The sequence below is a fragment of the Saimiri boliviensis genome, chromosome 3 (assembly GCF_048565385.1).
Source record: "Saimiri boliviensis isolate mSaiBol1 chromosome 3, mSaiBol1.pri, whole genome shotgun sequence".
Classification (NCBI taxonomy): Eukaryota; Metazoa; Chordata; class Mammalia; order Primates; family Cebidae; genus Saimiri; species Saimiri boliviensis.
Window position 1 is genome coordinate 35706452 of NC_133451.1, and position 26286 is coordinate 35732737.

Below are 26286 nucleotides of genomic sequence, written 5' to 3' on the forward strand. Positions count from 1 at the left end.
CCTTATATTTTATATGCTTTCTCTGGGTATGCTTTTGAATTCCATTTTTAAACGTTAATTTTGTTTCACATTTATAATATAGAGCAATGTTTGAATTCAGCTACTATGCTTTTATCCACTTCTTAGTTTATATTGATTTTTTGGTTGTTTTTCCAAAGTACCTCATATTCATGCTTTATTATAGGAGCCAACTTTTATAAAGCTATCTAGCATTATTTAATGTTTATATCTAGTAAGTAGCATAGCAATTAAATTGTAACTGTAATTGGCAATAAACATCTATTTTATTTCCCCATTTTTTGTTAATTTGACAACATATTATATTCTACCTGGTGCATTCATTGGATCTTGCTTTAAAAAAAAGATCTAAACCACACCAATATTTTGTTTCTAACTACTACTCATCAACAATCTCTAGATTATATGCATTTTCTATATTTTTTTTGTATTGAAAATTATTGTATCTTACTTTTGTTGCTTTTATTTTTGGAGATTCTTTTGTTACAATTTACCAACTCTGACTTTCATTCTGGCTGACCTTTGCAATTTCTTATTTATTCAGATTTGTGTCATCTTGCTGTTGTAGTTACCTTTATACATCCTGGAATTGCACTCCAATTTACTCAGTGTTCTCAAGGCAATAAATGTCATGTCCTGATATGAAAATGCAACTGTTAATATAAAATGAATGTACATTAGAGACTGCAATCAGTAGCAGGATAGAGGTAATATAAATTGATAGTAAGAAATATTGAAAAGAGAGTTAAAAGGAAAATTAATTAACTAGCTAATAATAAAACTCTAGACAGGCCAATGCAAGGGCCTTCTATCTATGCAAATTCAAAGTACTATATAAGTCAGAGCTCTACAGAATTGTTAAATCCTTCCCATTTGAATAGTAAATGCATGCCCAACATACACACACTTAAACATCATTAAACTAGAATAAGCCAAGGAGCCTATTAATAGCCATCTTTATCTCTTCCTCTAATACTGAATATGTTTATATACACAGACATTTTGAGTTCTGACAGACCATTTATTTAGATAGATTCAATTAGCATGTTATGCAAGGTAGACAAACTGATTTGAAAAAAAAGAATATCATTGAAAAGTTCACTGAACAGAATGTCTTCAAACAGTTTTTATTTTTCCAATAAATAGCAAGCTATGTAGTAGACTCTTATGGTAATAATTTCTGTATTCTAAAATGTCAACAAAAGAAAAATATCCTTTAAAATTTACTTATGCTGCAGAACTCTTTCTATGGATTTAAAACAATTTAGGGAGCAATTCTAAAAAGAAAAAAAGGCAAAAATATTAAATCGTACATATGTTATTCACTATGACACAAAACTCAAAAGTGTTCTTTCTGGGTGGAAACTCAGAAGATAGATAGAAAAACCATTTATTTTATGTGTATGCTGTTTTCAGTTATCATCATATTCTTGATGAATTTGCTGGAGGTTTACAATGACCCTAGGTCCCACAAAATGATAAATTGTAGGTGAAAGTGTGTCAAGTACTTGTATAAGATACTCTAATTTCTTCAGAGTTTACAAAATTTTATCTCAAGTTACCAATGCAGCAAAGTGCAGTGATCATTAACATGAGATATAAACTGTCTTCATAGCAGGTTCAACTAGCTGATTGTTCCAACAAGTGGTGCTTGGCCTCTGCATTATCCATTCACCCTTATCCTGAGAGCAACCTCCTGATTTCCCAGTGAGGAAAGATGCCTCAACTCTGAATTTTGTAATTTTTTATGCTTTATATGGAAGATGGATGAATATACAAACCTACTTTTAAAAGTGGGAATTAATTTTTTTATCTAGTGTCTTTGTTCAGGCAATCCTTCACCCAGAGTTCCAAAAATGGGAAAAAATACCTAGCTTCTATATCCATTTTTTAGTTGCTTTTATTCCTGTGTTATCTATGGTTAATTTCTAGCTGGTAACTTAAAAACCTTAACCAAACATGCAAACCCAAATTAGACAAAAAAAATGTAGACATAACATGAATGGCAGCTGAATTAGTTTTCTTTGGCTGCCGTAACAAATTATCATAATCTAGGAGGCTTAAAACAACAGGAATTTATTCTCTCACAGTCCTTAAATCTATGAATCTGAAATCAGGTGTCAGCAGAGCCTGCCTCCTCTGAAGGCTCTAGGGAAGGGTCTTTTCTTGCCTCTTCCAACTTCTCCTTTTCCTATAAAGATGTCCATCATTGGATTGAAGGTTCACTCTAGTCCAATAAAATCTCATCCCAGCTGGTCACGGTGGCTCATGCCTGTAATACCAGCACTTTGGGAGGCTGAGGTGGGTGGATCACAAAGTCAGGAGATAGAGAACATCCTGGCTAACATGGTGAAACCTCATCTCTACTAAAAATACAAAAACTTAGCCAGGCATGGTAGCATGCACCTGTAGTCCCAGGAGGCTGAGGCAGGAGAATCACCTGGACCTGGGAGGCAGAGGTTTCAGTAAGCCAAGATCACGCCACTGCACTCCAGCCTGGGGACAGAGTGAGGCTCCGTCTCAAAAACAAACAAACAAACAAAATCTCGTCCCAAACCTTACCTAATTATATCTGCAAAGATGTGGGTGGGCATGAATTTTGGGGGAACATTATTCAATCCACTATAGCAGATAAATAACAATAAACACCAGTTGCATTGTGTGACTCTGGGCAACTCATTAGATCTCTTTGGATGTTAGTGTTCTGTTCCTGAAAAACGTTAGATATGGGCCAAACAAGGGAATCTTTAAGATTTACTCTATCCTTGCCTTCAATGAATTCTAGGATCAAAGGACAATGTCATCCAAGTGTTCAGGCTATGAGCACACCAAAATGGGCTTTTCTATTCATACATGTACATATTTACAAGGTGCACATTATGAATTTGGTAAAGTGGGCTCTTTTTTCATTCTGGAGACATGAAAGTTTCCTTATCAAGTCTGACTGAATTTGGGCAATGTGTGACTCCTCACCAGTTTTCAGATGACATTATTGGTAATGATATCCAGAAAACGATTATATTTTCATGCCATTTGCTCTTGTCTTCTCCCTGTTACAGATTACAGCTTTTTGAATAGCATGATATCACTTAGCAACTAAAGAATTTCACACATATTTATAAGATGAATCTGTTTACCAGGGTATATTAATCTAACTTAAAAACATGTATTAGTACTTTATTTACAGGTAGCCTTTTAGCCTAAATTTTATTGAAATGAATTTGGCCATTTCATAGTCTTTATTTAGAATTGTTTTATAATAAAATAATGCTAACCAGATGGTGGTCTTTTTCTTCAAATAGGATGACAGGTATGTGCAAGAATGTTAGAGATCAACTTGGAGGGTGATTTTTCTCTTCTGAGAGCATGGACATGGGTTGTGAGTGTGCCGTAGTTAGCACTAGCATTGTTTTGTTTTCTGGTTCCACTTTTATCCAACATGGATTTTTCAAATACATTTTTGGGGTCACAGCTAAGTTAGATAAATGAACGTCAAGTGAGCTGTCTTAGCTGGAATTCCCCATATTTGCAAACCCTAACACCTTATTTATGTATTTTTAATGTACCATCATACTACCATAACCATACTCTCACCCTACCATACTGATAGCATCATATCACCGTAATGAGATACTGTAGCATCATACTACCAGAACGAGGTACCACTTCACATTCATTAGGATGACTGTTATCAAAAAGGCAAAAAATAAAGTAGATTTGGCCAGAATGTAGGAAAATGAAAGCCCTTGCACATTGCTGATAGAAATGTAAAATGAGACTGGGCGTAAAATGTGTGGCTCACGCCTGTAATCCCAGCACTTTGGGAGACCAAGGTAGGCAGATCACTTGAGTTCAGGAGTTTGAGACTAGCCTGGCCAACATGGCAAACCCCCATCTCTACTAAAAATACAAAAATTAGCCGGGCATGGTGGTGGGCTTCTGTAAACCCAGCTACTAGGGAGGCTGAAACAAGAGAATTGCTTGAACCCAGGAAATGGAGGTTGCAGTGAGCTGAGATCATGCTGCTGCACTCCAGCCTGGACTAAGGAGCAAGACTCTATCTCAAAAAAAAAAAAAAAAAGAAAAGAAAAAGAAAAGAAATGTAAAATTGTAAAATGTAGAAAGCAGTATGACAGCTCCTCAAAAAAGTAAGCATAGAATTACCATATTGATCAAGTAATTCCATTTCTGGGTGTATACCTTAAAGAACTGAAGGCGAAGAATCAAGAATATATTTGTACACCCATGTTCATAGTAGCCATTATTCACAATAGCCTAAAGGTGGAAGCAGCCTAAGTGTCCATTGACAAATCAATAAACAAACGTACATACAATGGAAATTTAATCAGCCTTTAAAAAGGACGTTTTGATGCATGTTGCAAAATACATAAACCTCACAGACATTATGCTAAGTGAAATAAGTCAATCACAAATTGACAAATATTTATTATTCCAGCTATATGAGGTCTCTAGAATAATCAAGTTTATAGAAACAGAATATAGAATGATGGTTGTAATGAGCTTGGGAAATGAGAAAATGGAGAGTTAGTATTTAACGGGTACAGCGTTTCACTATGGGAAGAAGAAAATGTCCTGGAGATGGTGGTGGTGATTGTTGCCTAATGATGTGGACATACTCAATGACACTGAACTGTACACTTAAAAATTGTTAAAATTCTAAATATGTGATATACATTTAGACAATGGGCCAGGCACAGTAACTCATGCCTGTAATCTCAGCACTTTGGGAGGCCGAGGAGGGAGGATCACTTGAGGTCAGGAGTTTGAGACCAGCCTGATCAATATGGTGAAAACCTGTTTCTACTAAAAATATAAAATCAACTGGCTGTGGTGGCACATGCCTGTAATCCCAGCTACTCGGGAGGCTAAGTCAGAAGAATTGCCTGAACCTGGGAGATGGAGGTTGTGGTGAGCCAAGATCACGCCATTGCACTCTAACAACAAGAGCGAAACTCCGTCTAAAAAAAAAAAGTAGGCATCATTGTCTACCATTAATTATTATACTAGATCCAGAGATTATACCTAATTATTGTATTAGGTTATATTAGATCCAGAGAATAACAGGTTTTATCTTAAATGTTAAATTATGATCTCTTAATATTGAATTTTTAGAGTATTAAGTCCTTTTACTGAGGTTCAGCTTATAAAATATGATTTGACCAACACATAGTGCCTCAACAGTGATAGCATGTACTGATTCTATGGCAGGTGTGTTAGACATGATAGATCAGTGCTTCTCAGATCTGGCTGCATGTTAACATCATTTGATATACTTTAAAAAATACCAAAAGACAAGGATATGCCAGTGATTCTACAGTCATTTTGTTGAATCTCTCAAATTTTTCCCCTTAAACTTGGAGGGAATTTTGTAGACTTTAGTTCTCAGGGAGAAGGAAAGGCAACTTTTTGATTTTTGGATGGTGTTAGGGTGCTCTATGAACACTCAAATTAACCTCAAATCTGAATTACAGGACAGAGCCCCATACTATAATATTGGGAATAGAATCCAAATTAAGAACAGAAACAATAGCTGGAAGGAGGAGGAGGAGGAGGAGGAGAAGGAGGAGGAAGAGGAGAAAAAAAAGAAAAAGGCAAATTCTGAGAAGTCATACTTTTGAACTTGTTGTAACTATAGAAAATGAAGATTAGAGTATGAAACCTTGAACCCTATCCTGGCTATCCTAACTCTGCTATAGACAGCACACCACCTTAAAGTACAAGAAAATCCCCTTGTCTTAAAATGAGTAACAGAAAAATATGGTGATTCAATTTCATATAAGGTTATTATAAGAAAAAAGAAATAAATCTTCCTCTGATAGTGTACTACAAACACTTGTCAACAACTGCTAATTACTACCTAAAAATAAGCTAAGCTTGAGAAAAACATATAGGAACTCTTTATGATAGCATAAATCATAATTGTAGAAGTAAAATTTTTTAATTGAACCAAATGAATAGAATTGTCAAAGTACAGGAAGAAACTAAAAATAAAAATAAGCATTTCAAAAATAAATACTAAACTAAAAGGAAAAAAAAAGATAATAGAAAAGTAGAATAAAATAGAATAGTTACAGATTGTCAGATTGTATTTAAATGTGGTCCAACTGTATTCTGTCTAAGAGAAATTCACTTTAAAACAAACATACAATTAGGCTACAAGTGAGAAAATATTACAGGAGATACCATGTTAATGCTAATTACTTTTTAAAAGTCTGACATACCTATATTAATATCAGACAAAGTAGATTTCAGAGCAAAGGGTTAAAAAGGGCTAGTTATTCAAGAGGACCTAGGAATTCTAAACATTTATGACTTAATAATAAACTTTAAAATATATGTTGCATTCCATGGAGAAATAGAAAAACTATTTCTAAAGTCAACAACAATAGTTGGAGATTTTAATACTCCACCTCTCAATAACTCATAGCATAAGTAGACAAAAAATAATTAAGAAGATTGGAACATCACTAGCAACCAACTGGACTTGACTGACATAGAATACTCCAAGCAAGAACTGCAGAACATGTTTTCAAGAAAAATCAAATTTATAGAAACAGAAAGTAGAATGATGACTGCAATGGGCTAGAGAAATTGGAAAATGGAGAGTTAGTATTTCATGAGTATGGAGTTTTCCTATGGGAAGAAGAAAAATCCTGGAGATGCATGGTGGTGATGGTTGCACAACAATGTGAACATACTTAATGGCACTGAACTGTACACTTAAAAATGGTTAAAATTCTAAATAAATATTAATCATGAAGTGAGGCTGTATTCCAGAGTACTAAAATTTAATTAGAACAGGAGGCCAGGCACAATGGCTCATGCCTGCAATCCCAGCACTTTGGGAGGCCAAGGCAGGTGGATCACCTGAGGTCAGGAGTTCAAGACCAGCCTGGCCAACATGGTGAAATGTGGCCCGTCTCTACTAAAAATACACAAAATTAGCTGGGCATGGTGACGTGCTTCTATAATTCCCATTTACTTGAGAAGCTGAGGCAGGAGAATCACTTGAATCTGTAAGACAGAAGTTGCAGTGAGCCTAGATCATGTCACTGCACTCCAGCGTGGGCAACAAGAGTGAAACTCTGTCTCAAAATAAAAAAGGAAAAAAATACTTAATTGGGCATACTTAATGACACTGAACTGTACACTTAAAAATGATTAAAATTATAAAATATTAAGTTTAAAGTGAGCATTAACTAAGATAGGCCATATTCTAGAGCATTAAAAAGTCACAATAAATTTTAAATAGTATAATTCATATGAGGTGTTTTCTCTGACTACAATAGAATTAAATGAGTATTCTAGAATACTATCTAGCAAATCCCACAAATATTTTGAAACTAAGTACACAAGTCTTAGCAATTTTATGGATCAAAGAAGAAATCATAAATGAAATAAAATAAGAGAGCAAATTCATCTGAATAAAAATAAACAAAACATTTCAATATCTGTGAGATGCAACTAAGATAGTATTTTAAAGGAAATGGAAATTCATAGCACTAAGCGTCAATGTCAAAAAAGAAGAAATGTTGCAAGCCAATGGCCTCAGATTCTACTTAACAAAAAGAGAAACAAATTAAAACTGAAATAAAGTAATGAAATATTAAACATTGGGGTGGAAATCAATAAAATATAAAGCAGGAAAACAATGATGAAAAAAATGAAATAAAAACCTGTCTCTGAGACAATCAATGAATTGTTAAACCTCTAGCCAGACTGATTAGGAAAAAAAATAGAAAAGACACAAATTACTCATGACAGAAATGAGACAGGTGGTACAATTATGACAGCTCCTATTGATTTTTTTAAAAAAAGAGAATTCTATTTGCAAATTATATAAAATATTTGACAACTAAGAAGAAATATATAAATTTCTTAAAAGACACAAACTAATGAAGGTCACTCAACAAGAAATAATAACTTGAATAATGAGATATCTATTCGGGAAATTGAATTTTAAACCTCCCCATAAAGAAAATTGAAGAGCCACTTGTCTTTACTTAGGAATTTAACTAAACATTTAATGGAGAAATAATACTAATTCTATTCAAGTACTTCTAAAAAAATTGAAAAGGAAATACATATCAACTCATTTTACAAGGCCAGCATCACCCTGCTACCAAGTAAAGACATTTGAAGAAAACTACAAACCAATAATTCTCAACGTGGAGGAAAACTTTCTTGTTTTATTGGTCCTGAGAGTTTATTTGAAGTAAGTCACAATAAAAAGAAAGAAGTATTTGTTTTGTCTTGGTTCTGCTTTCAACCTGAAGAGGCTTAAGCAAAGAAAACCATGAGAAAGAATAAAGCTGGATACATACAGACATGGAAACTAGTGTTCTCCTTTACATCTTTCCCTTTCTTTCAATATCTTTCTCCCTCTTTAAGTTTTAAGTTCAGGGGTACATGTGCGGGATGTGCAGGTTTTTTACGAAGGTAAACTTGTTTCATGGGGGTTCATTGTACAGATTATTTCATCACCCAGGTAGTAAGCCTAGTACCCATTAGTTCCTTTCCCTGATTCTCTTTCTCCTCCCACCTTCCACCCTCCACCCTCCGGTAGGCTCCAGTGTGTGTTGTTCCTCTCTCTGTGTCCACCTGCTCTCATCACTTAGCTCCCACTTAGAAGTAAGAACACGTGATATTTAGTTTTTTGTTTCTGCATTAGTGTGTTAAGGTTAATGTCCTGCTGGGCGCGGTGGCTCAAGCCTGTAATCCCAGCACTTTGGGAGGCCGAGGCGGGTGGATCACGAGGTCAAGAGATCAAGACCATCCTGGCCAACATGGTGAAACCCCATCTCTACTAAAAATACAAAAAATTAGCTGGACATGGTGCCTCGTGCCTGGAATCCCAGCTACTCAGGAGGCTGAGGCAGGAGAATGGCCTGAACCCAGGAGGCGGAGGTTGCGGTGAGCCGAGATCGAGCCATTGCACTCCAGCCTGGGTAACAAGAGTGAAACTTCTTCTCAAAATAAAAAATAAAAAAATAAAAAATAAATTAAAAAAAAAAAGGATAATGTCCTTCAGGTCCATCCATGTGCCTGCAAAGACGTGATCTTGTTCTTTTTTTATGGCTTTATAGTATATATATAGTATATAGTATATATAGTATATAGTATGGTGTATATGTACCACATTTTCTTTATCCAGTCCATCATTAATGGGCATTTAGGTTGATTCTATGTCTTTGCTACTTTGAATATTGCTGCAATGAACATAGATAGGCATCTGTTTGGAAGCTGAATCCCACAATACAGAAAAAGGTAATGAAAATAAAAGTGGGGTCTATCTCAGGAATGCAAGTTTAGTTGAACATTCAAGAACCAATCAATGTAATTTTTTATAAAAATAGACCAAAGAAAAAACACAACATCATACCAATACATGCAGAAAAGTAGTTGATATATCCAACATCCATCCATGATTCAATTTAAAACTGAAAACTCTCAGCAAGTTTAAAATGGTAGAAAACTTCCCTAGCCTAACAAAATGCATGTAGGTAAAACCAACAACTGGCACACTTAATAGTGAAAGACCAAATACTTTCCCCTATGTTCAGGAACCAGACAAGGATATCCACTCTCACTATTTCTATTCAACATTGTATTAGAGGTTCCAGCCGATGTACAAAGCTTAGTACAATAAATAAAAGGCTTCCATATTGAAAACCAAAAAGAAAAACTATTCACAGATAACATGAGCATCTGTGTAGAAAAGTCAAAAGAATAATAAAACTTACTAGAACTAATAAGAGTTTGTCAGCGTCAAAAGATTTGAAACTAGTATATTAAAATTAATTGTATGTGTATATACCTGCAGAAATCTCAGAAACCGAAACTTAAAAAACAATCATTTAAATTAGCATGGTAAAATATTAAATACTTAGGGATAAATCTGATGAAAATGTCTAAGATCTATACAGTGAAAATTGCAATACGTTGTTGAGAGAGATTAAATCGGACCTAAATAAATGGAAAGCTACATCAGTTCCACAAGTTGGAAGAATTGTAATGTCAATTGTCTGTACATAACTGCAAATTCAATGCAAACCAAGGTAAAATTCTAGTGTGTTTGGTATATATCAAAAACCTGAATCTAAAATTAGTGTAGAAATCCAAATGTCCTAGTGCACCCAGAACAATTTTGAAAATGGAAAAGAAATTGGAAAGACTACTAATAAGAACAACAACATGGACAAGTGTCAAAGTGAAAGAAGCTAGAAATAAATGACACGTTATAAGATTTCATTTATTTAACAGCCTTAAAAAAAAAACAGAAACTATAGCCATATAAAGCAGATCAGTGGTTGCCTGGATCTAGGCATTTAGAGGAGAGAACTAATTGCAAAGGGACGCAAATGTATGTTTAAAATTTTATATATGGTGATGGTGATGGTGGTTATACCACTGTCTATATTTGTCAAAGCTCATCAAATTATATATTTAAAATAGTGCATTTTATTACACAATATTATACTAGAGCTAACCAAAATAAAACTGAAAATCTCTGTGGAGGAAACCATGGAGAAACATATACTCTTACATATTGGTGGTAAGATTTCAAGACTGTTCAACCACCAGAGAGAGAAGGTTAGTAATATCTAGCAAAATTACACGTGCATATGTTCTCTGACTCAGAATTTCTCCTTTTAGGAACTTATTCCAATGACACATTGGCAAAAATATGAAATAGTGTAGACACAGAGCTATTCATTGCAACAGTCCTTTAATAGTATCCTATACCAGAAATCAAAGAATAATAAATAAACAAAGAATAATAAAGTCACAACAAAAAGCAGTCCATTCAGGTGGGTCATACTGGCCAAAGATGGAATAATCTGAGCATCAAATAAAATAATGACTGCAGTGATTTGAAACTTATCAGCTTTGTTAAAATCCAGGAAGTCAAAATGATACTTGAAATGTAGCTAATTGGTCATCTCAGAGGGATACTATGAAGCCAGCTCATTATTTTGAAAACTGATAAATAAAAGGAAAAGTACAGCATATTTCCCCCCGTTTCTGAATATGCTATAACTTGAGGTAATTGAATAGTTTTGAAAAATTATTTTAGAAAAATTACACCTAAGAAATACAGAAAAGTATGATGGACTTATAATATCACTATATTGTACCCCTCCTGAAAAAAACAAATTTATTCAATTATCATTGTGGCTACTAAAATAATTAGGTGGAGCCAGGCACAGTGGCAGAAGCCTGTCATCCCAGCTACTCTGGAGGCTGAAGCAGGAAGATCACTAAAGTCCAGGAGTTAAAATCCAACCTGAACAATATAGTAAGACCTCAATCTCTAAAAAATAAAAATAAAATCATTAGGAGAAATTCTGATGAAATTCTAACACTGGATAGATTATAGTGAAAACACCTACATCCAGTGACCAATCTTAACCTTATTAAACTAAGCAATCAGACATTTATGGTTCGCCTGTTATGATGCAGTAGGAGTATTTAGCATCACCTACAAAAATATCCTTGCCAAATAGCAAACCTAAACCTATTCAAGCCAGTAGGTCTTACAAACTTTCACAAGACAATAAGAGAAATAGTAAATCATGTTAAACAAAACCACAGAGAAGTGGTCAGAAAACTGAGAATGGGAGCAATTCTATAGAAAAACGATCTTTTTTTTTTTTTTTTTTTTTTTTTTTTTTTTGAGAAGATGTCTCACTGTGTCACCCAGGCTGGAGTGCAGTGGCGCAGTCTCGGCTCACCGCGACCTCCGCCTCTCAGGTCCAAGCAATTCTCCTGCCTCAGCCTCCCGAGTATCTGGGACCACAGGCATGTGCCACCATGCCCAGCTAATTTTTTGTATTTTTAGTAGAGGCGGGGTTTCATGGTGTTACCAGGATGGTCTCGATCTCCTGACCTCGTGATCTGCCAACCTCGGCCGCCCAAAATGCTGGAACTACAGATGTGAGCCACCGTGCCCGGTCCCGAAAATGGTCAATTTTTAACAAAATAAATGGCAAAAGAGAGAGAAAGAGAAGCTGATAATAGGATAAAAAGCTGAAGAAAACTTTAATTTCAAGTTAGAGTAGTTTGGAGCAGACTATTACACTTGCTGACAAAAATCAAAACATTTGGATCACTCTCTTTTTTATTTTTTTTATGTTTAAAACATCAGAGAACTGCTAAAATAACCCATACTAGAAGAAACAATGGTAGAGAAGTCAGAAAACATAATTCAGTCATCAATTCCCTGGGGAAATTTAATGATTCTGCATATAGAGAAAGAGCCTTAGTATCTAGGTGACGCCCAGGCAAAGAGTCACTGCAGAAATAAGAGAAACCAGCAGAGAATTTAATAGTTTTTCAGGCTAGAGAGACAAAATTGCAGACACAAAGGGCCAGGATCCAGGCAGGCAGTGGGTGAAGCATTAAACCTGAAACATGGCAAGTTTTTCTTTCAAGACATTTGGTGTGTTCTAAATATGTACATGGTAGGAAATGAGAAGTTAAGCAGAAAATTTCTGAAAAGCAGAGTAAGTTTTCCAACAATCTCAGTCATGTAGTAATTACAGCTTAAAACCTGCTAAAGGTAGAGGTCCCAACAAATACCACTGACCCTCAGTTGGAAACCTGGGAGGCCTTTATACTACAATCAAGGGTGACTAAGAGATTAAAACAAAACATCCAAACTAAAACTCAGTATTGACTCATCTCACACTTTGAATTAATGTGGATCCAGTCCACATTGTCAGCCAAGCAGAAAAAAGACTAAATTCTTGCTGGAAGAAAATAACATCATCTGGAGTCTATAATATTACTAGCCTCACCAAAGAAGAGAGCATGTAAATAAAAGTCAAGAAAAATAACATGATAGAAACAGACCAACAAGTGATCCCAACATTGGAGTTATTAGTAAATTACTTTAAAATACCCTTGATTGATATATTAAGAGAAGATATATAAATTTACCAGTGCTTTTAGAATCTTTTTTTTTTTAAAAAAAAAAAACAAAGATCCTAAAACTAAAAAATAATAGTAACTAACGTTAGGAACGCAATACATGGTCTGAGCAGAAAAGCACAGAAGACGGTATTCTGAAACTAGAAAACAGAGCAATAGAAAACAGGTGACATGATTTATTTTGTTGTTATTCTTATTGTTGTTTTGATAGAGACAGGATTGCCCGGGCTGGTCTTGAACTTGTGGATTCAAGCAATCCTCCCACTTTGGCCTCCCAAAGTGCTGGGATTACAGGCGTGAGCCACCTCACCTGATCCAGAAAACAGGTGACATGAAAGAGAAAACAACTAACAGAAAAGAGAAAAACATGAGATGGGTACAGGACAAAATGCAATTGCAAAATAAAAATGTTCTTAGAATCACAGAAACAGATAACAGAAAGAAACACAAAATCAAAATTGAAAAAGATATTACCCAACTGTGATATATACATGGAAAACTGTACTGCATTTAGGCACATCATAGTAAAACTAATTAAAACCAAGGACAAATAGGGAAATATTAAATTTAGTCAGAGAAAGAAAAAAATGTTTAACTACAAAGAAACAACAGTAAAACTGAGCTGTTAATCTCAACAGAAATTATGAAATTTGAAACACAATGATATAACTGCTAAAAGAAAATGAGTGCCACCTTAGAATTCTATCCCCCAGTGAGAATTGCATTTCTTTCTCTTTCTTTCTTTTTTTTTTTTTTTTTTTTGAGAAGGAGTATTGCTTTGTTACCCAGGCTGGAGTGCAGTGGTGGTGTGATCTCATATCACTGAAACCTCCACCTCCTGGGTTCAAGTGATTCTCCTGCATCAGCCTCCTGAGTAGCTGGGATTACAGGCATGCACCACCATGCCCAGCTAATTTGTGTATTTTTTTAAGTAGAGACAAGGTTTCCCCATGTTGGCCAGACTGTTCGCAAACTCCTGACCTCAAGTGATCCACCTACCTTGGTCTCCCAAAGTGCTCGGATTTCAGGTGTGAGCCACCACAACCGGCCAAGAATAGCATTTTTTAAACTGTAAAATGAAGGCATGGCACTTTCTGACAAACACTGAGGTAACATGTCCCCAGCAGACTTTTACTAAATAAAAGATATTGTTCAACCAGAAGAAAATGATCCCATGTGGGAACACATATGTGCAGAGAAGAATGAAAAACGCGGAATATGTAAATATGTTAGTCAACGTAAAGTAATATTGACAGTATGAAGAGTGACAATACTATTTTGTAAAACTTAAAATATTTGTAGAATTAAAATGAATGGTGACAGAAATGCAAAGACAGTAGGAGGTAAATGGAGTTAAAATGTGCAAATGTTTAACATTAGAGGAGTGGAAAACAGTAATTTGTTCAGAACTAGGGTAACTGAAGGATGACAGTTATAATGTCTAATAACCATGAGAAGACTAGTAAAAGAAGTAATTAGGTAAAGGTAGCAAGCATATTTGATTAATTCAAAAGAAATCAAGACAGAGATAAGACAAAATAAAGCAAGTATGCCAAATAGAAAATAAGATTATAGACATAAAAGCAAGTATACCAGTAATTACATTAAATGCAATGAACTAAATTATTCTATTTAACAACAGTACTTGTTAGGTTGGATTGAAAACAAAATACAACTCTATGTTGCTAAGAAGAAATATACTATAAAAGCATAAATACAAAAAATTAACAGTAAAAAGATATTGCAAGAAAACAGGACTTCACTCCTACAATTTGCAAGGAACAGAATTTTGCCAACAACCATGTAAGCTTCAAAGAGAACTCCAAGCATCTGACGAGAATATAGCCCCGGCCACACCTTGATCTCACCCTGGACAGAGGACACCATGCCTGGACTCCTATCCTACACAACTGTGAGCTAATAAGTGAGTGTCATTTTTACCTGCTAAATTTATGGCAATTTGTTACACAGCAATGGAAAACTAATATGTAACACAAATGTCCATCCATAAATCAGTTAATTCATTGTGATCTATTATAATATGAAGTTCTGCTTAGCAATGAGAATAAATGCATTGTTGCTATATGCATTACATGGAAGAATCTTAGTAACAAATACAGAACAAAATAAATTAGACACAAAAGAGTACCTGGACAAATCTATGCATTCCTAGAAAGTACATTTGTTGGGCTGTATGTAAAATCTCATATTTTCTTGGATAAAAGTCTGTATCTTTCATAAGATTCTCAAGCATATCAAACCCCCCAAAAGGCAAGAGTCACTGATGTAGATTATGTAACTATGTACTAAAAAAAATGAAATCTGCATAATTGCCTTAATTTTCATTGTTGATGTAGCATGAGGACAGAATGCAATTTTTGTTGTTTGGTATCTTTTAAGTTTTTCTGCTAATCATCATCCTTAAATTCATAAAAAAGCAACAAAGAAACTTCATGCTATGGAATTACAAACTGAGTGCAAGTGTAAATCTTTTGTAGCTTTTATCATTTTTGTCTTCAAGAAAGGAATCCAGGGCCAGGCATTGTGGCTCAGGCCTGTAATCCCAGCACTTTGAGAGTTCAAGGTTGGACGAGCACTTGACACTAGGACTTCAAGCCCAATCGGGTCAACACAGCAGGAGTACATCTCTACATAAAACAAACAAACAAACAAACAAACAAACAATTAGCAGGGCACAGTGATGTGTGCATGCAGTCCCAGCTACTAGGGAGGCTGAGGCAGGATAATCACTTGAGCCCAGGAATTCAAATTTGCAGTGAGCTATGATCACACCACTGCACCCAAGCCTGAACAACAGAGTAAGACTTTGTCTCTTAGAAAGGAAAATGAAAGCAAGAAAGAAATCTAGTGTTCTGCATTTCTTTCTTATGCCTCCCAGTCCAATAATGAATGTGTTGTCTGGGGTTGGTCAGATTCAAGGGCACCAAATGAGTCTTCTCACCAATGGGTTGAACCAACGGAAGTGGGAAGAGCTTGAGCTTTTCCTCCTCTCACTCCCTTTGCTCTCTCTTTTCCCATGTGACAGCAACCCAGGATTGGGTCATTTCAAGATAATTATTTCTAGGAGAAGTCAGTATCAGACATTGAGAGCAAATATATTCTCATTATGTATTATCTTTCTCTCTGATATTTTCCCTGTGATATGGACAGATGCCACAAGTTACTAGCTAGCTTAAAAAGGGATGTTCTATGTAACATGTCCTGGGTTATTAACATATAATGCATCAAAATTTGTACCTCCAATCCAGAAGTTAATAAAGCGTTACCTTGATTTTCTTCATTCATTGTTTCTTGTGTGCACATTTTCCTCCAGAGCCTTGTCAGGGAACATGGGAGTGATCAGACACAGGATTTTGGTATTTCTCAATCCCCAGTTATAAAACTGTCTTAATACCATTAAAAAGTTTCATCCTATTTTCTGAAAGCTGTAGGTAAAACCCAACCTTCGGGTATTAAGACATACAGTCTTGACTTAAAAGGTATTTATTTAAGGATTGATTTCTCACTCAAATGGTTTAGGAATATCCTTGAGAATTCACTTTTGGAATGAGAATATCATATTTATGTTACACTCTTGCTGAAGAAATTGCATATATCCACACAGTGCTAACATGACACAGGAACAATGTTTGAATGAATTTGTAGGAAATAGCGTTGACATCAAAATTTGATCTTTAAAGGCAGAAAGTTTGTATTTATACTTAGAACATCATGGGTGGATACAAGGACAGACAGATGGAAAATGCTAGCAAGTGCTTTACAGAGAGCAGAGAGTGTGTTTGAGAAATGTGAATTATTTTTAAAAATGTAAAAATCAAATGACCATTGCTTTAGTTTCAACTTCAGCCTGTGGACAATGATCAAGACTTTGCATCTTCCTGAGTTTTGTTTACTTTGTAGGGTTTCACATTCCATGTGCTGCCCCCAAACAGATCAGCAAATTGTTTTAATCAATGATATGAATTGTATCTTTGTATTAAAATAAAAATCTTTGTCATTGATGGCTAATTCAGGTAAGAAAAGCTTTTTGGTTTGGGGCAAAATTCATTGATTACCTAAGGATAATAAAATTCAGTCATTAGCAGGGAAAGGAAATATTTCCTGTTCCGTAATACAGAAAACAAACCAAAATGGATTTTTTCCTATTGTCATGCACCATTCAACACAAAACCACACACTGAAGCCATCACTTCTTCGACAATCACCAACGCTGGGTGTCCTTTGATTACATTCAATTCTGACTCATCTGCTTGGAGACAGCATGAGTTTCCACAGTTTGAGGGCTCAGTCCCACAAGACTGCCCATTTCAAATGCCAAAGGCAAGTAGTAGGTTATCACCTGTACTTCCAGCCGCCCAGCTCTGAATCACAATTCTTATGACCCCTTGCTCATGTTTGATTTATTTGCTAGAGTGGCTCACAGAAGTCAGAGAAACACTTAACTTACGTTTACCCATTTATTATAAAGAATATTATAAAGGATACAGATAAACAGCCAGATTGAAGAGATGCATAGGGTGGGGTATGGGAGAGGGAATACTGAGCTTCAAAGCCATCTCAGGAACCTCCACATATTCAGCTATCCAGAAGCTCCCCGAAACCAAGACCTTTTTAGCTTTTATGAAGGCTTCATTACATAGGTAAGATGATAAAATCATTGACCACTGGCCATCAGTTCACCTTTTAGCTCTTCTCCCCTCCCCAGAAATTGAGATGTGGGGCTCAGAGCTCCAACTGTTCAATCATGCCCTTGTCTTTCTGGTGAGCAGCTGCAATCCTGAAGCTACCTAGGGGTTCCCAGACCTAGTCATCTAATTAGCATGACTAAAGGCACTCTTAGACCATATGCCAGGGCCAGGCATAGTGGCTCATGTCTGTAATCCCAGCACTTTGGGAGGCCAAGGCAGGTGGATCACTTGAGGTCAGGAGTCCAAGACCAGCTTTGCCAATGTGGTGAAACCCCACCTCTACTAAAGGTGCAAAAATTAACCAGGTATGGTGGTGCACCCCTGTAATCCCAGCTACTCAGGAGGCTGAGGCAGGAGAATGGCTTGAACCCAGGAGTTGGAGATTGCAGTAAGCCAAGATCATGCCACTGCACTCCAGACTAGGTGACAGAGAGAGAGACACTCTGCCTCAAAAAAACAAAACAAAACAAAAAAAGCAGCAGCAGTAGTATGCCAGGAAACTAAACACCAAATATATAATTCACAATATCACACCTACAGGATGGCAGATATTGTGGTTTACCATTCAAAACATAAAAATAAGCTTCAAATTGAAAACCAGTCTTACATACAATCTTAAAAAAGCAATATGTCTTCATGAATTTTTCTGGAGTGAGTGTATTAGAATTGCTGTTTCCCCTGTGATATGAATCAAATGGCTCCTATTTCAAATCCATTTTTGTGATCTAGACTTATTGGTAATGTTTTTTCTGACTCTTAGAATAGTTTTATTTCAGCAAAGGCCTTGAAGGAAGTCCTCCAGTCACACTGCGTACTGGAAATTTGAATGTGACTCAAGCTCATTGTGAAATGATGTTTACCAAGTGATAATTATATGAAAAGTCAGTTATTCTCTTATAAAGAGAATGTTGTAAAGGCTAACAAGATTTTAAAGTAGAGGTTGAGTATCCTTTACCTGTAATTTTTGGAGCTAAAAGTTTTCAGAGTTAAAATAAGAGATACTTAAAGATGGGACCCAAGCATAAACACAAAATGCATTATGATTCATACATACCTTGTACACATACACTGCAAGTAATTTTATAAAATACTTTTAATAATTTTATTAAACATGAAACAAAGTTTGTGTTAAGCACTTTGGTATGGAATTTTCCATTTGTGGCATCACGTCAGGGCTCAGAAACTTCAGATTTGGGGATTTTGGATTAGGATTGGATGTTCAATCTGTATATACATATATACAGGTATATATGTACAGTTTTATATATGTGTGTGTATATATATATATATATATATATATATATATATATAATGATATATATATATATATATATATATATATATATATAATGGAGTTTATATATATAAACCCCATAAAACTATTTTGCACAAATGTAATATCAATCAAGCTCCCTCAGGTTTTCTTATGAAATATTTTTAAACATAGGCATCAAATGCTTCTCTTAATTAAGTAACACTACCTGAAATTTGTTTTACTCTACTACATTATTGCTGGTAAATTATGCTTTTAAATATAATGATGTTGGCCAAAATTAAGGAGCTTTATAAGAAACTGGCATATGAAATTTATTTTATTTAATCTGGATATGAGAGTATTTCTGGCTCCATTGGAGATGAGTGTGCTTATTGCCCCGGCTGGAGTACAGTGACACAAACATAGCTCATTGTAACCTTGATGTCCTGGGCTCAAGCTATCCTCTTTCCTTAGTCCCTAGGACTTACAGGCACATGCCACTGCATTGGGATATTTATTTTATTTTATTTTATTTTTGTAGACGTGAGGTCTGGCTATGTTACCCAGGCTAGTCTCAGACTCCTAGCCTTAAACAATCCTGCTTTAGTTTTCCAAAGTGCTGGGATTACAGATTTGAGCCACCACACCTGGCTTAGTCTGTTATTGTTGACATCTATCAAAGCTCACCAGTAGATATCAAGAAAACACCTATAATCACACAACATACACAGTTGTTTTATTTAGCTTGCTATGGCAACAGAGAACATACCCAGGGGACCATTAGGAGCATCTTAGTAAAGTGGAACTAGAAGGTGCTTCTTTTGGACTCTGGGAAAGTGTTAGAAGGTTCTAAGAACAGGCTCTGAGGTAGTTGGGTGCTATCAGAGAAGAAAGGCAATTCGATATTGGGTATCTCATTTATTTCCCCAAGAAGCAGGGGAATTTTTTTTTCCTTAAAAGATAAATTTTAATACATAGAATAAAATCCAAGATGATTTTATTATTTTGCACTTTCCCAAAACCTGTGAGCATGAATGCTTCTGAATCTGACCAATAAAGTTTATATTTTGGTCCAAATACATTATTAGACTAACTTGTATGATCAAGTCCAGCTTGATTATCATAAATCATAGACATTAACAATTTACTCTGAGAATCTGTTGCTAATATAGATGATAGATATCCAATTTTTTCTTAGCTAAGAATTTACTCAACTTTAGCTCAGAACTAGATTCAAAATATCTTCTTTAAACAGCTGGTCATCATTTTAGGCTTAATCTAGGTAAATTATTTAATACTTTATTGATGATCATACAAAACCTCCAAAATAAATCATGAAAAGAGTATGCAAAATCATTAGCTTCTGTGTGCAATACAGAAAATACATGTCAATTCTGGACCAAAATAATTGCATTAAAATACAAAGGGTGATAGGAAGAATTAAAAGATTTGCCGTGACTGTTTTTGGTGGTCAGCTACAACAAGCCAACAACCCTTAGCTATTTTGGAAAGTGAGTGAAAACTAAACCATATTATCGCTGTAAGGAAGCAGAGATCACTCAAGGGGATGTGAGTCATTTTATGGTTGCACTATAGCCTTGCCTTTGTTTGGCTAGAAGCACTGCTGCTGTTGGAAGCCTCCCTGAGTTTCCTCTGGCCATGTCTGCATCCATCGAAAAGAGTTTTTGGTTTTGGTTAAGACCATCACTGATTGCAAGCAGGGCCCATTTTTATTTCCTCACGAATCTAACAGGGCAGAAAATTCTTAGTTTCTACTAAAAGAGATACTGGTGCTTCTCCTTAATCACTGGTTTGTTTTCATCTTATTAAGGCTAGAAATTGTAAAAAACAAACAAAAAAGACTGTGACTCCATCCCCTCAGTGACTGCTAGAAGCTCCAGAGGCCACACAGCTACAGCGCATCCATTTGACACCAATGGAACCAGTAGCATCATCTTAATTTTCCTACCCTTCTTTTCTCTTTACTCAATCTTATGGCTTATTTCTATTTTTTACTTTATATGCTTTGAAAACCATGCCAAATTGTTTTAGGTTAAAGCAGAGAGTAAATAAAAAATATTTGTCAAGTTTGCATTGCCTTTTATTTGCAAGCTCAGAGTCAGTATGAGAAGAAGGTGGGAAGTTTTTATGGATGTGGATGGAAGTTACGGAGAACAATGGGCAGACAAGCCAGTATTCAGGACTGTACCCAATTCTAAACTGGGCTCCATTGCTAACTGCCTTTGTGACCTATAGCGAGTCATTGAACTTTCTTAAGCTTTATCTTCCTCATGTTTAAAGAAGAATAATATTTGACCGATATAGTTAGGATAAAAGAAGAACTACCTACCGTGTGAAAGACTTCGGGTAATTTTACCTGACAATGTATGAATATTTTGCTAAAAATGTAGTGCTAAATGCTTTGTGCACAGAAGGCATGTTGTTTAAACAAACTGGTATTTACCTATCTTAAAAAAATTTTATTATTAATAAATTTAAAGCCAAATATAATTATATACACAAAAGTCGGAGAGTGACTTTCTAAAGTTTTGGAAAATAGCAATACTCAGGAGTTCTTAAGATACAAGAAAGGCAATTGAGTTTTATGACTGAAATCATAAGAAAGAAGGAATAAAAAAAATGTTTCTTGGCTAGGTACGGTGGCTCACTTCTATAATCCCAGCACTTTGGGAGGCTGAGGCAGGTGGGTCACCTGAGGTCAGGAGTTCAAGGCCAGCCTGGCCAACATGGTGAAACCCCATCTCTAGTAAAAACACAAAAATTAGCTGGGCATGATGGTGGGTGCCTGTAATCCTAGCTACTTGGGAGGCTGAGGTGGGAAAATCGCTTGAACCCGGGAGTGAGCAGAGATCCTGCCATTGCACTCTAGCCTGGGTGACTGAGTGAAACTTCATCTCAAAAAAAAGAAAAGAAAAGAAAAGAAAATGTTTCATTTCTTGAAGGTGACTATAATGAAATCTTTCACTTTTCTTTCATCCTAGAGAGCAAGAATCACAATTATACAGCAATTATGCAAAACTTGCCATGCTCACAAATACTAATCTAATGAACCCTGATTCAGATTCTAAATCATCCAATTAAATGGTAATTTGCTCATTTTCTTTAAAACAGTTTACACTGATTCTATTCATTTCCTGTCCTTTCGACACATGAGTCTAGTTTCCTTGATTAAAAAAGACCATGGCTGAATTGTGTGCATGGTTGTAATAAGAAAGGAAGCACATGAAGTATCTGAGTCCTATGGCCAACATAGCATAAAAGTATCTGGAAAGAAGCGAAATATTCTTTTACCATATATGCCTGGATTTTACACTAAGATAAGTATTGTATCCTAAAAAGAGTCATAGAGACACATGTGCCCTTTTCTATACTGTCATACTTACCAAAATTTATATGCAGTTCATCTTGCAAGTTGTCTTCAGAGATGGTTTAGAAGCAACATACGATAACCATTTTCTCATCAGACTCTCATCTCTGTATCAACCACACATAGCCTTCTTTTCCACAGCCACCTCTCTTATTCAATTAAAATGTCTCTGGATGAATGAGATTTGGTTGTTTACAAATGCCAGATCTGCCTGAAATAGTTTAAGCTTTACTGCCATTGAAGACATGCAGACATCGGCCTTGGAAAGTGCTATGATTGACTTCTAGGTAAGTTTCACCTGTTGGGAGTATCCTCAGAGAAGAGCTGGCCGTTTCACAGGAGGCAACGCTCCTTGGAAGGCAACCGGGCTCCTATGCTTGGGAAGCAGTCAGTCACATTGCTTCAGGGTCATGTTTTAAAAATACTGTGTATAGCCTACACATAAAACTCCTGTAAAACATTTGCAAAGACACCAGATACTTTCTATTCTCAGCTCAAGAGTTCAACTCATTTCATTTAAAAAATATTAAAATGTTGTTTGCAGAAGGCTGGTATTACAAAAACCTGATATTCAACAGAAATAGAATGAATTAAGATGGTAGAAGTTTGCTTCCATTCACATTCTCCCTGAAGCCAAGAGACCACAGGTCTACCTAGAGGGTTTCATTTCCTCCAGGTAATCACTTTAAAAGGTGAATTGGAGCAGTGTGTAGTTCTGTGTTTATTTTTCTGTCCATCCCAAACCAGTCCCGTGAGCAGGATACAGATAAGGAAAAGGAAAGATTGTTTCACTAGTCTGGCAGGCGAAGTCTAGGTAACTGATTGAATGATGCCATTATGGGACAGAGGCTGTGTTAGGCCTACCTAGTTGTAAAGCACAGGATACGATAAAAATCTCCGGAAAGATAAAATTTGGAAATCCTGCTTTTTCAACAGGCATTGTCATGGTGATGAGAAGAGGAAAACTTGGGAGAAAACTCTAGAAGAAATTTAAATGATGCGACATGATATCTAGGTAAGATGTTTCCTGACATAGGCCTTGTCAGGGACCTTGCCGATATTTATGGCACTGTGGATGCCATGTGGTTAGTGGAACTTCCAACGTTCCTGTAAGCCACATCAGCATTTGATCTCCGGGTTTCTGCAGGGCCACGGCTAGTAGGTTGATAGATCTTGGTGACACTGAAGGGCTGTGAACACAAGCATACCCTCTTCCTCATGTTAGCAAATCATTTGGACCACACCATATATTACTATTCACATCTTTCCATAAAGCTGTGGGTTTTATGTCTTGAGAGGTTTAAGCAAAGTGCTTTTCTATAGCTGATTGAAATTTGTCATCTAAATTTTAAAAATTAAGGATAAATAAGACATGTGCTGGTAGTGTTGCAGGGTCCTTATTCATACTCCCCCTTATTTGTTTTCTAAGTATATGTATATATATGTTAAGTTGGCAGAAAGCTGGTATTACAAAAACCTGATATTCAACAGAAATAGAATGAATTAAGATGGTAGAAGCATATTATATATGCTTGGAAAACATGTATATATATATATGGAGAGGGAGGGAGAGAGAGAGAGAGAGAGAGAGAGAGAGAGAGAGAAAGTCTCTGTCATGCAGACTGGAGTGCAGTGCTGTGATCTCAGCTCACTGCAACCTCTGCCTCCTGGATTCAAGTAATTCTCCTGTCTCAGCGTCCTGAGTAGCTGGGATTACACGCTCACACCACCACACCCAGCTAATTTTTGTATTTTTAGTAGAGACGTGTTTCACCATGTTGGTCAGATTGGTCTCAAACTTTTGACCTCATGATCCACTTGCCTCGGCCTCCCAAAGTCCTGGGATTACGGGCATGAGTCACTATGCCTCACCTTTCTGAGATTTTATTTTTTATATATTTTATTGCACTTTATGTTCTGGGGTACATGTGCAGAACATGCAGGATTGTTGCATAGGTACATACATGGTAATGTGGTTTGCTGCCTCCATCCCTGTCACCTATATCTGGCATTTCTCCCCATGTTATCCCTCCCCAACTCCCTACCCCCCACTGTCCCTCCCCTAGTCCCCTGCAACAGACCCCGGGTTGTGATGCTCCCCTCCCTGTGTCCATGTGTTCTCATTATTTTACACCCACCTATGAGTGAGAACTTGTGGTGTTTGATTTTCTGTTCTTGTATCAGTTTGCTGAGAATGATGGTTTCCAGATTCATCCATGTACCGACAAAGGACACAAACTCATCGTTTTTTATGGTTGCACAGTATTCCATGGTGTATATGTGCCACATTTTCCTTGTCCAGTCTATCATCAATGGGCATTTGGGTTGGATCCAGGTCTTTGCTATTGTAAACAGTACCACGATGAATATACATGTGCATGTGTCTTTATGATAGAACTAGTTATAATCCTTTGGATATATACCCAGTAATGGGATTGCTGGGTCAAATGGAATTTCTATTTCTAGATCCTTGAGGAATCGCACACTGTCTTCCACATGGTTGAATTAATTTACACTCCCACAAACAGTATAAGAGTGTTCCTAATTCTCCACATCCTCTCCAGCATCTGTTGTCTCCAGATTTTTTAATGATCGCCATTCTAACTGGCATGAGATGGTATCTCATTGTGGTTTTGATTTGCATTTCTCTAATGACCAGTGATGATGAACATCTTTTCATATGTTTGTTGGCCTCATACATGCCTTCTTTTGAAAAGTGTCTGTTCATATCCTTCACCCACTTTTGAATGGATTTGTTTGTTTGTTTCTTGTAAATCTGTCTTAGTTCTGGGTATTAGCCCTTTGTCAGCTGGTTAGATTGCAAAATTTTTTTTCCCATTCTCTTGGTTGCCAGCTCAGGCTAATGATTGTTTCTTTTGCTGTGCATAAGCTCTGGAGTTTATATAGATCCCATTTGTCTATTTTGGTTTTTGTTGCCAATGGGATGCTTTTGGTGTTTTAGTCATGAAGTCCTTGCTTATGCCTATGTCCTGAATGGTTTTGCCTAGGTTTTCTTCTAGGGTTTTTTTGGTGTTAGGTCTTATGTTTAAGTCTTTAATCCATCTGGAGTTAATTTTAGTGTAAGGTGTCAGGAAGGGATCTAGTTTCTGCTTTTTGCCCATGGCTAGCCAGTTTTCCCAACATCATTTATTAAACAGGGAATCCTTTCCCCACTGCTTGTTTTTGTCAGGTTTGTCAAAGATCAGATGGTTGTAGATGTGTGGTGCTGTCTGAGCATATTTTTAAGGGTGGAGTGGGGACTCTCTACTATGGCCTGTCCTTGGGGATTACACAGAATGCCTACGGAATGTTGCGACAAAATTGTTGAAATTGTGAACTGGCATAAGCTGGGCCATTATCAGTTTTAATTTTTGTGGGCTGCCCATAAACACAAAAGTTAAAAGAAGATGTTTAATGACATATCGGGTGCACTCTTCAGGCAGCGCATGTATTTTATCAGATGAGAATAATGTTAATAGATAGATGTACACACCTTGGTTTTCCAGATTCAGTGACTTGCGTAACACCTGTTTGCCGTCACTGCTCAGGTTCTAATCCTCTAGGATTAACACATGCTGAAGGAGGGGAGGTGCTTGTGAGCTGACAATCTGGGCATTGTGGGATAATATGTTTAGCTAGTCTTTGGATAAGTCTAAATTGTTTAGTTAAGTTTCTCCAGTTTTGGTGGAAAATTTGATGTCATTTTGTGGCTTGGTCAAGCAGTGACCACATAAATTGCAGATCTGCTTGATCATTGCCATTAGCCAGCAGGCCAGGCAGTGAGATGTGGGATCAAACATGTGTCATAGGAACAGAATATATATGTTGATCCAGAAATTGCTGAAGTTGAAGAAAATGTCATCCAGAGTGGGCTTGAGAGTAGACTTAATAAGGGCTCTCTCAAGGTTCTACAATAAATAAACAGAACAAGCAGAGTAACTAACAATATTGATGAGCTGAGC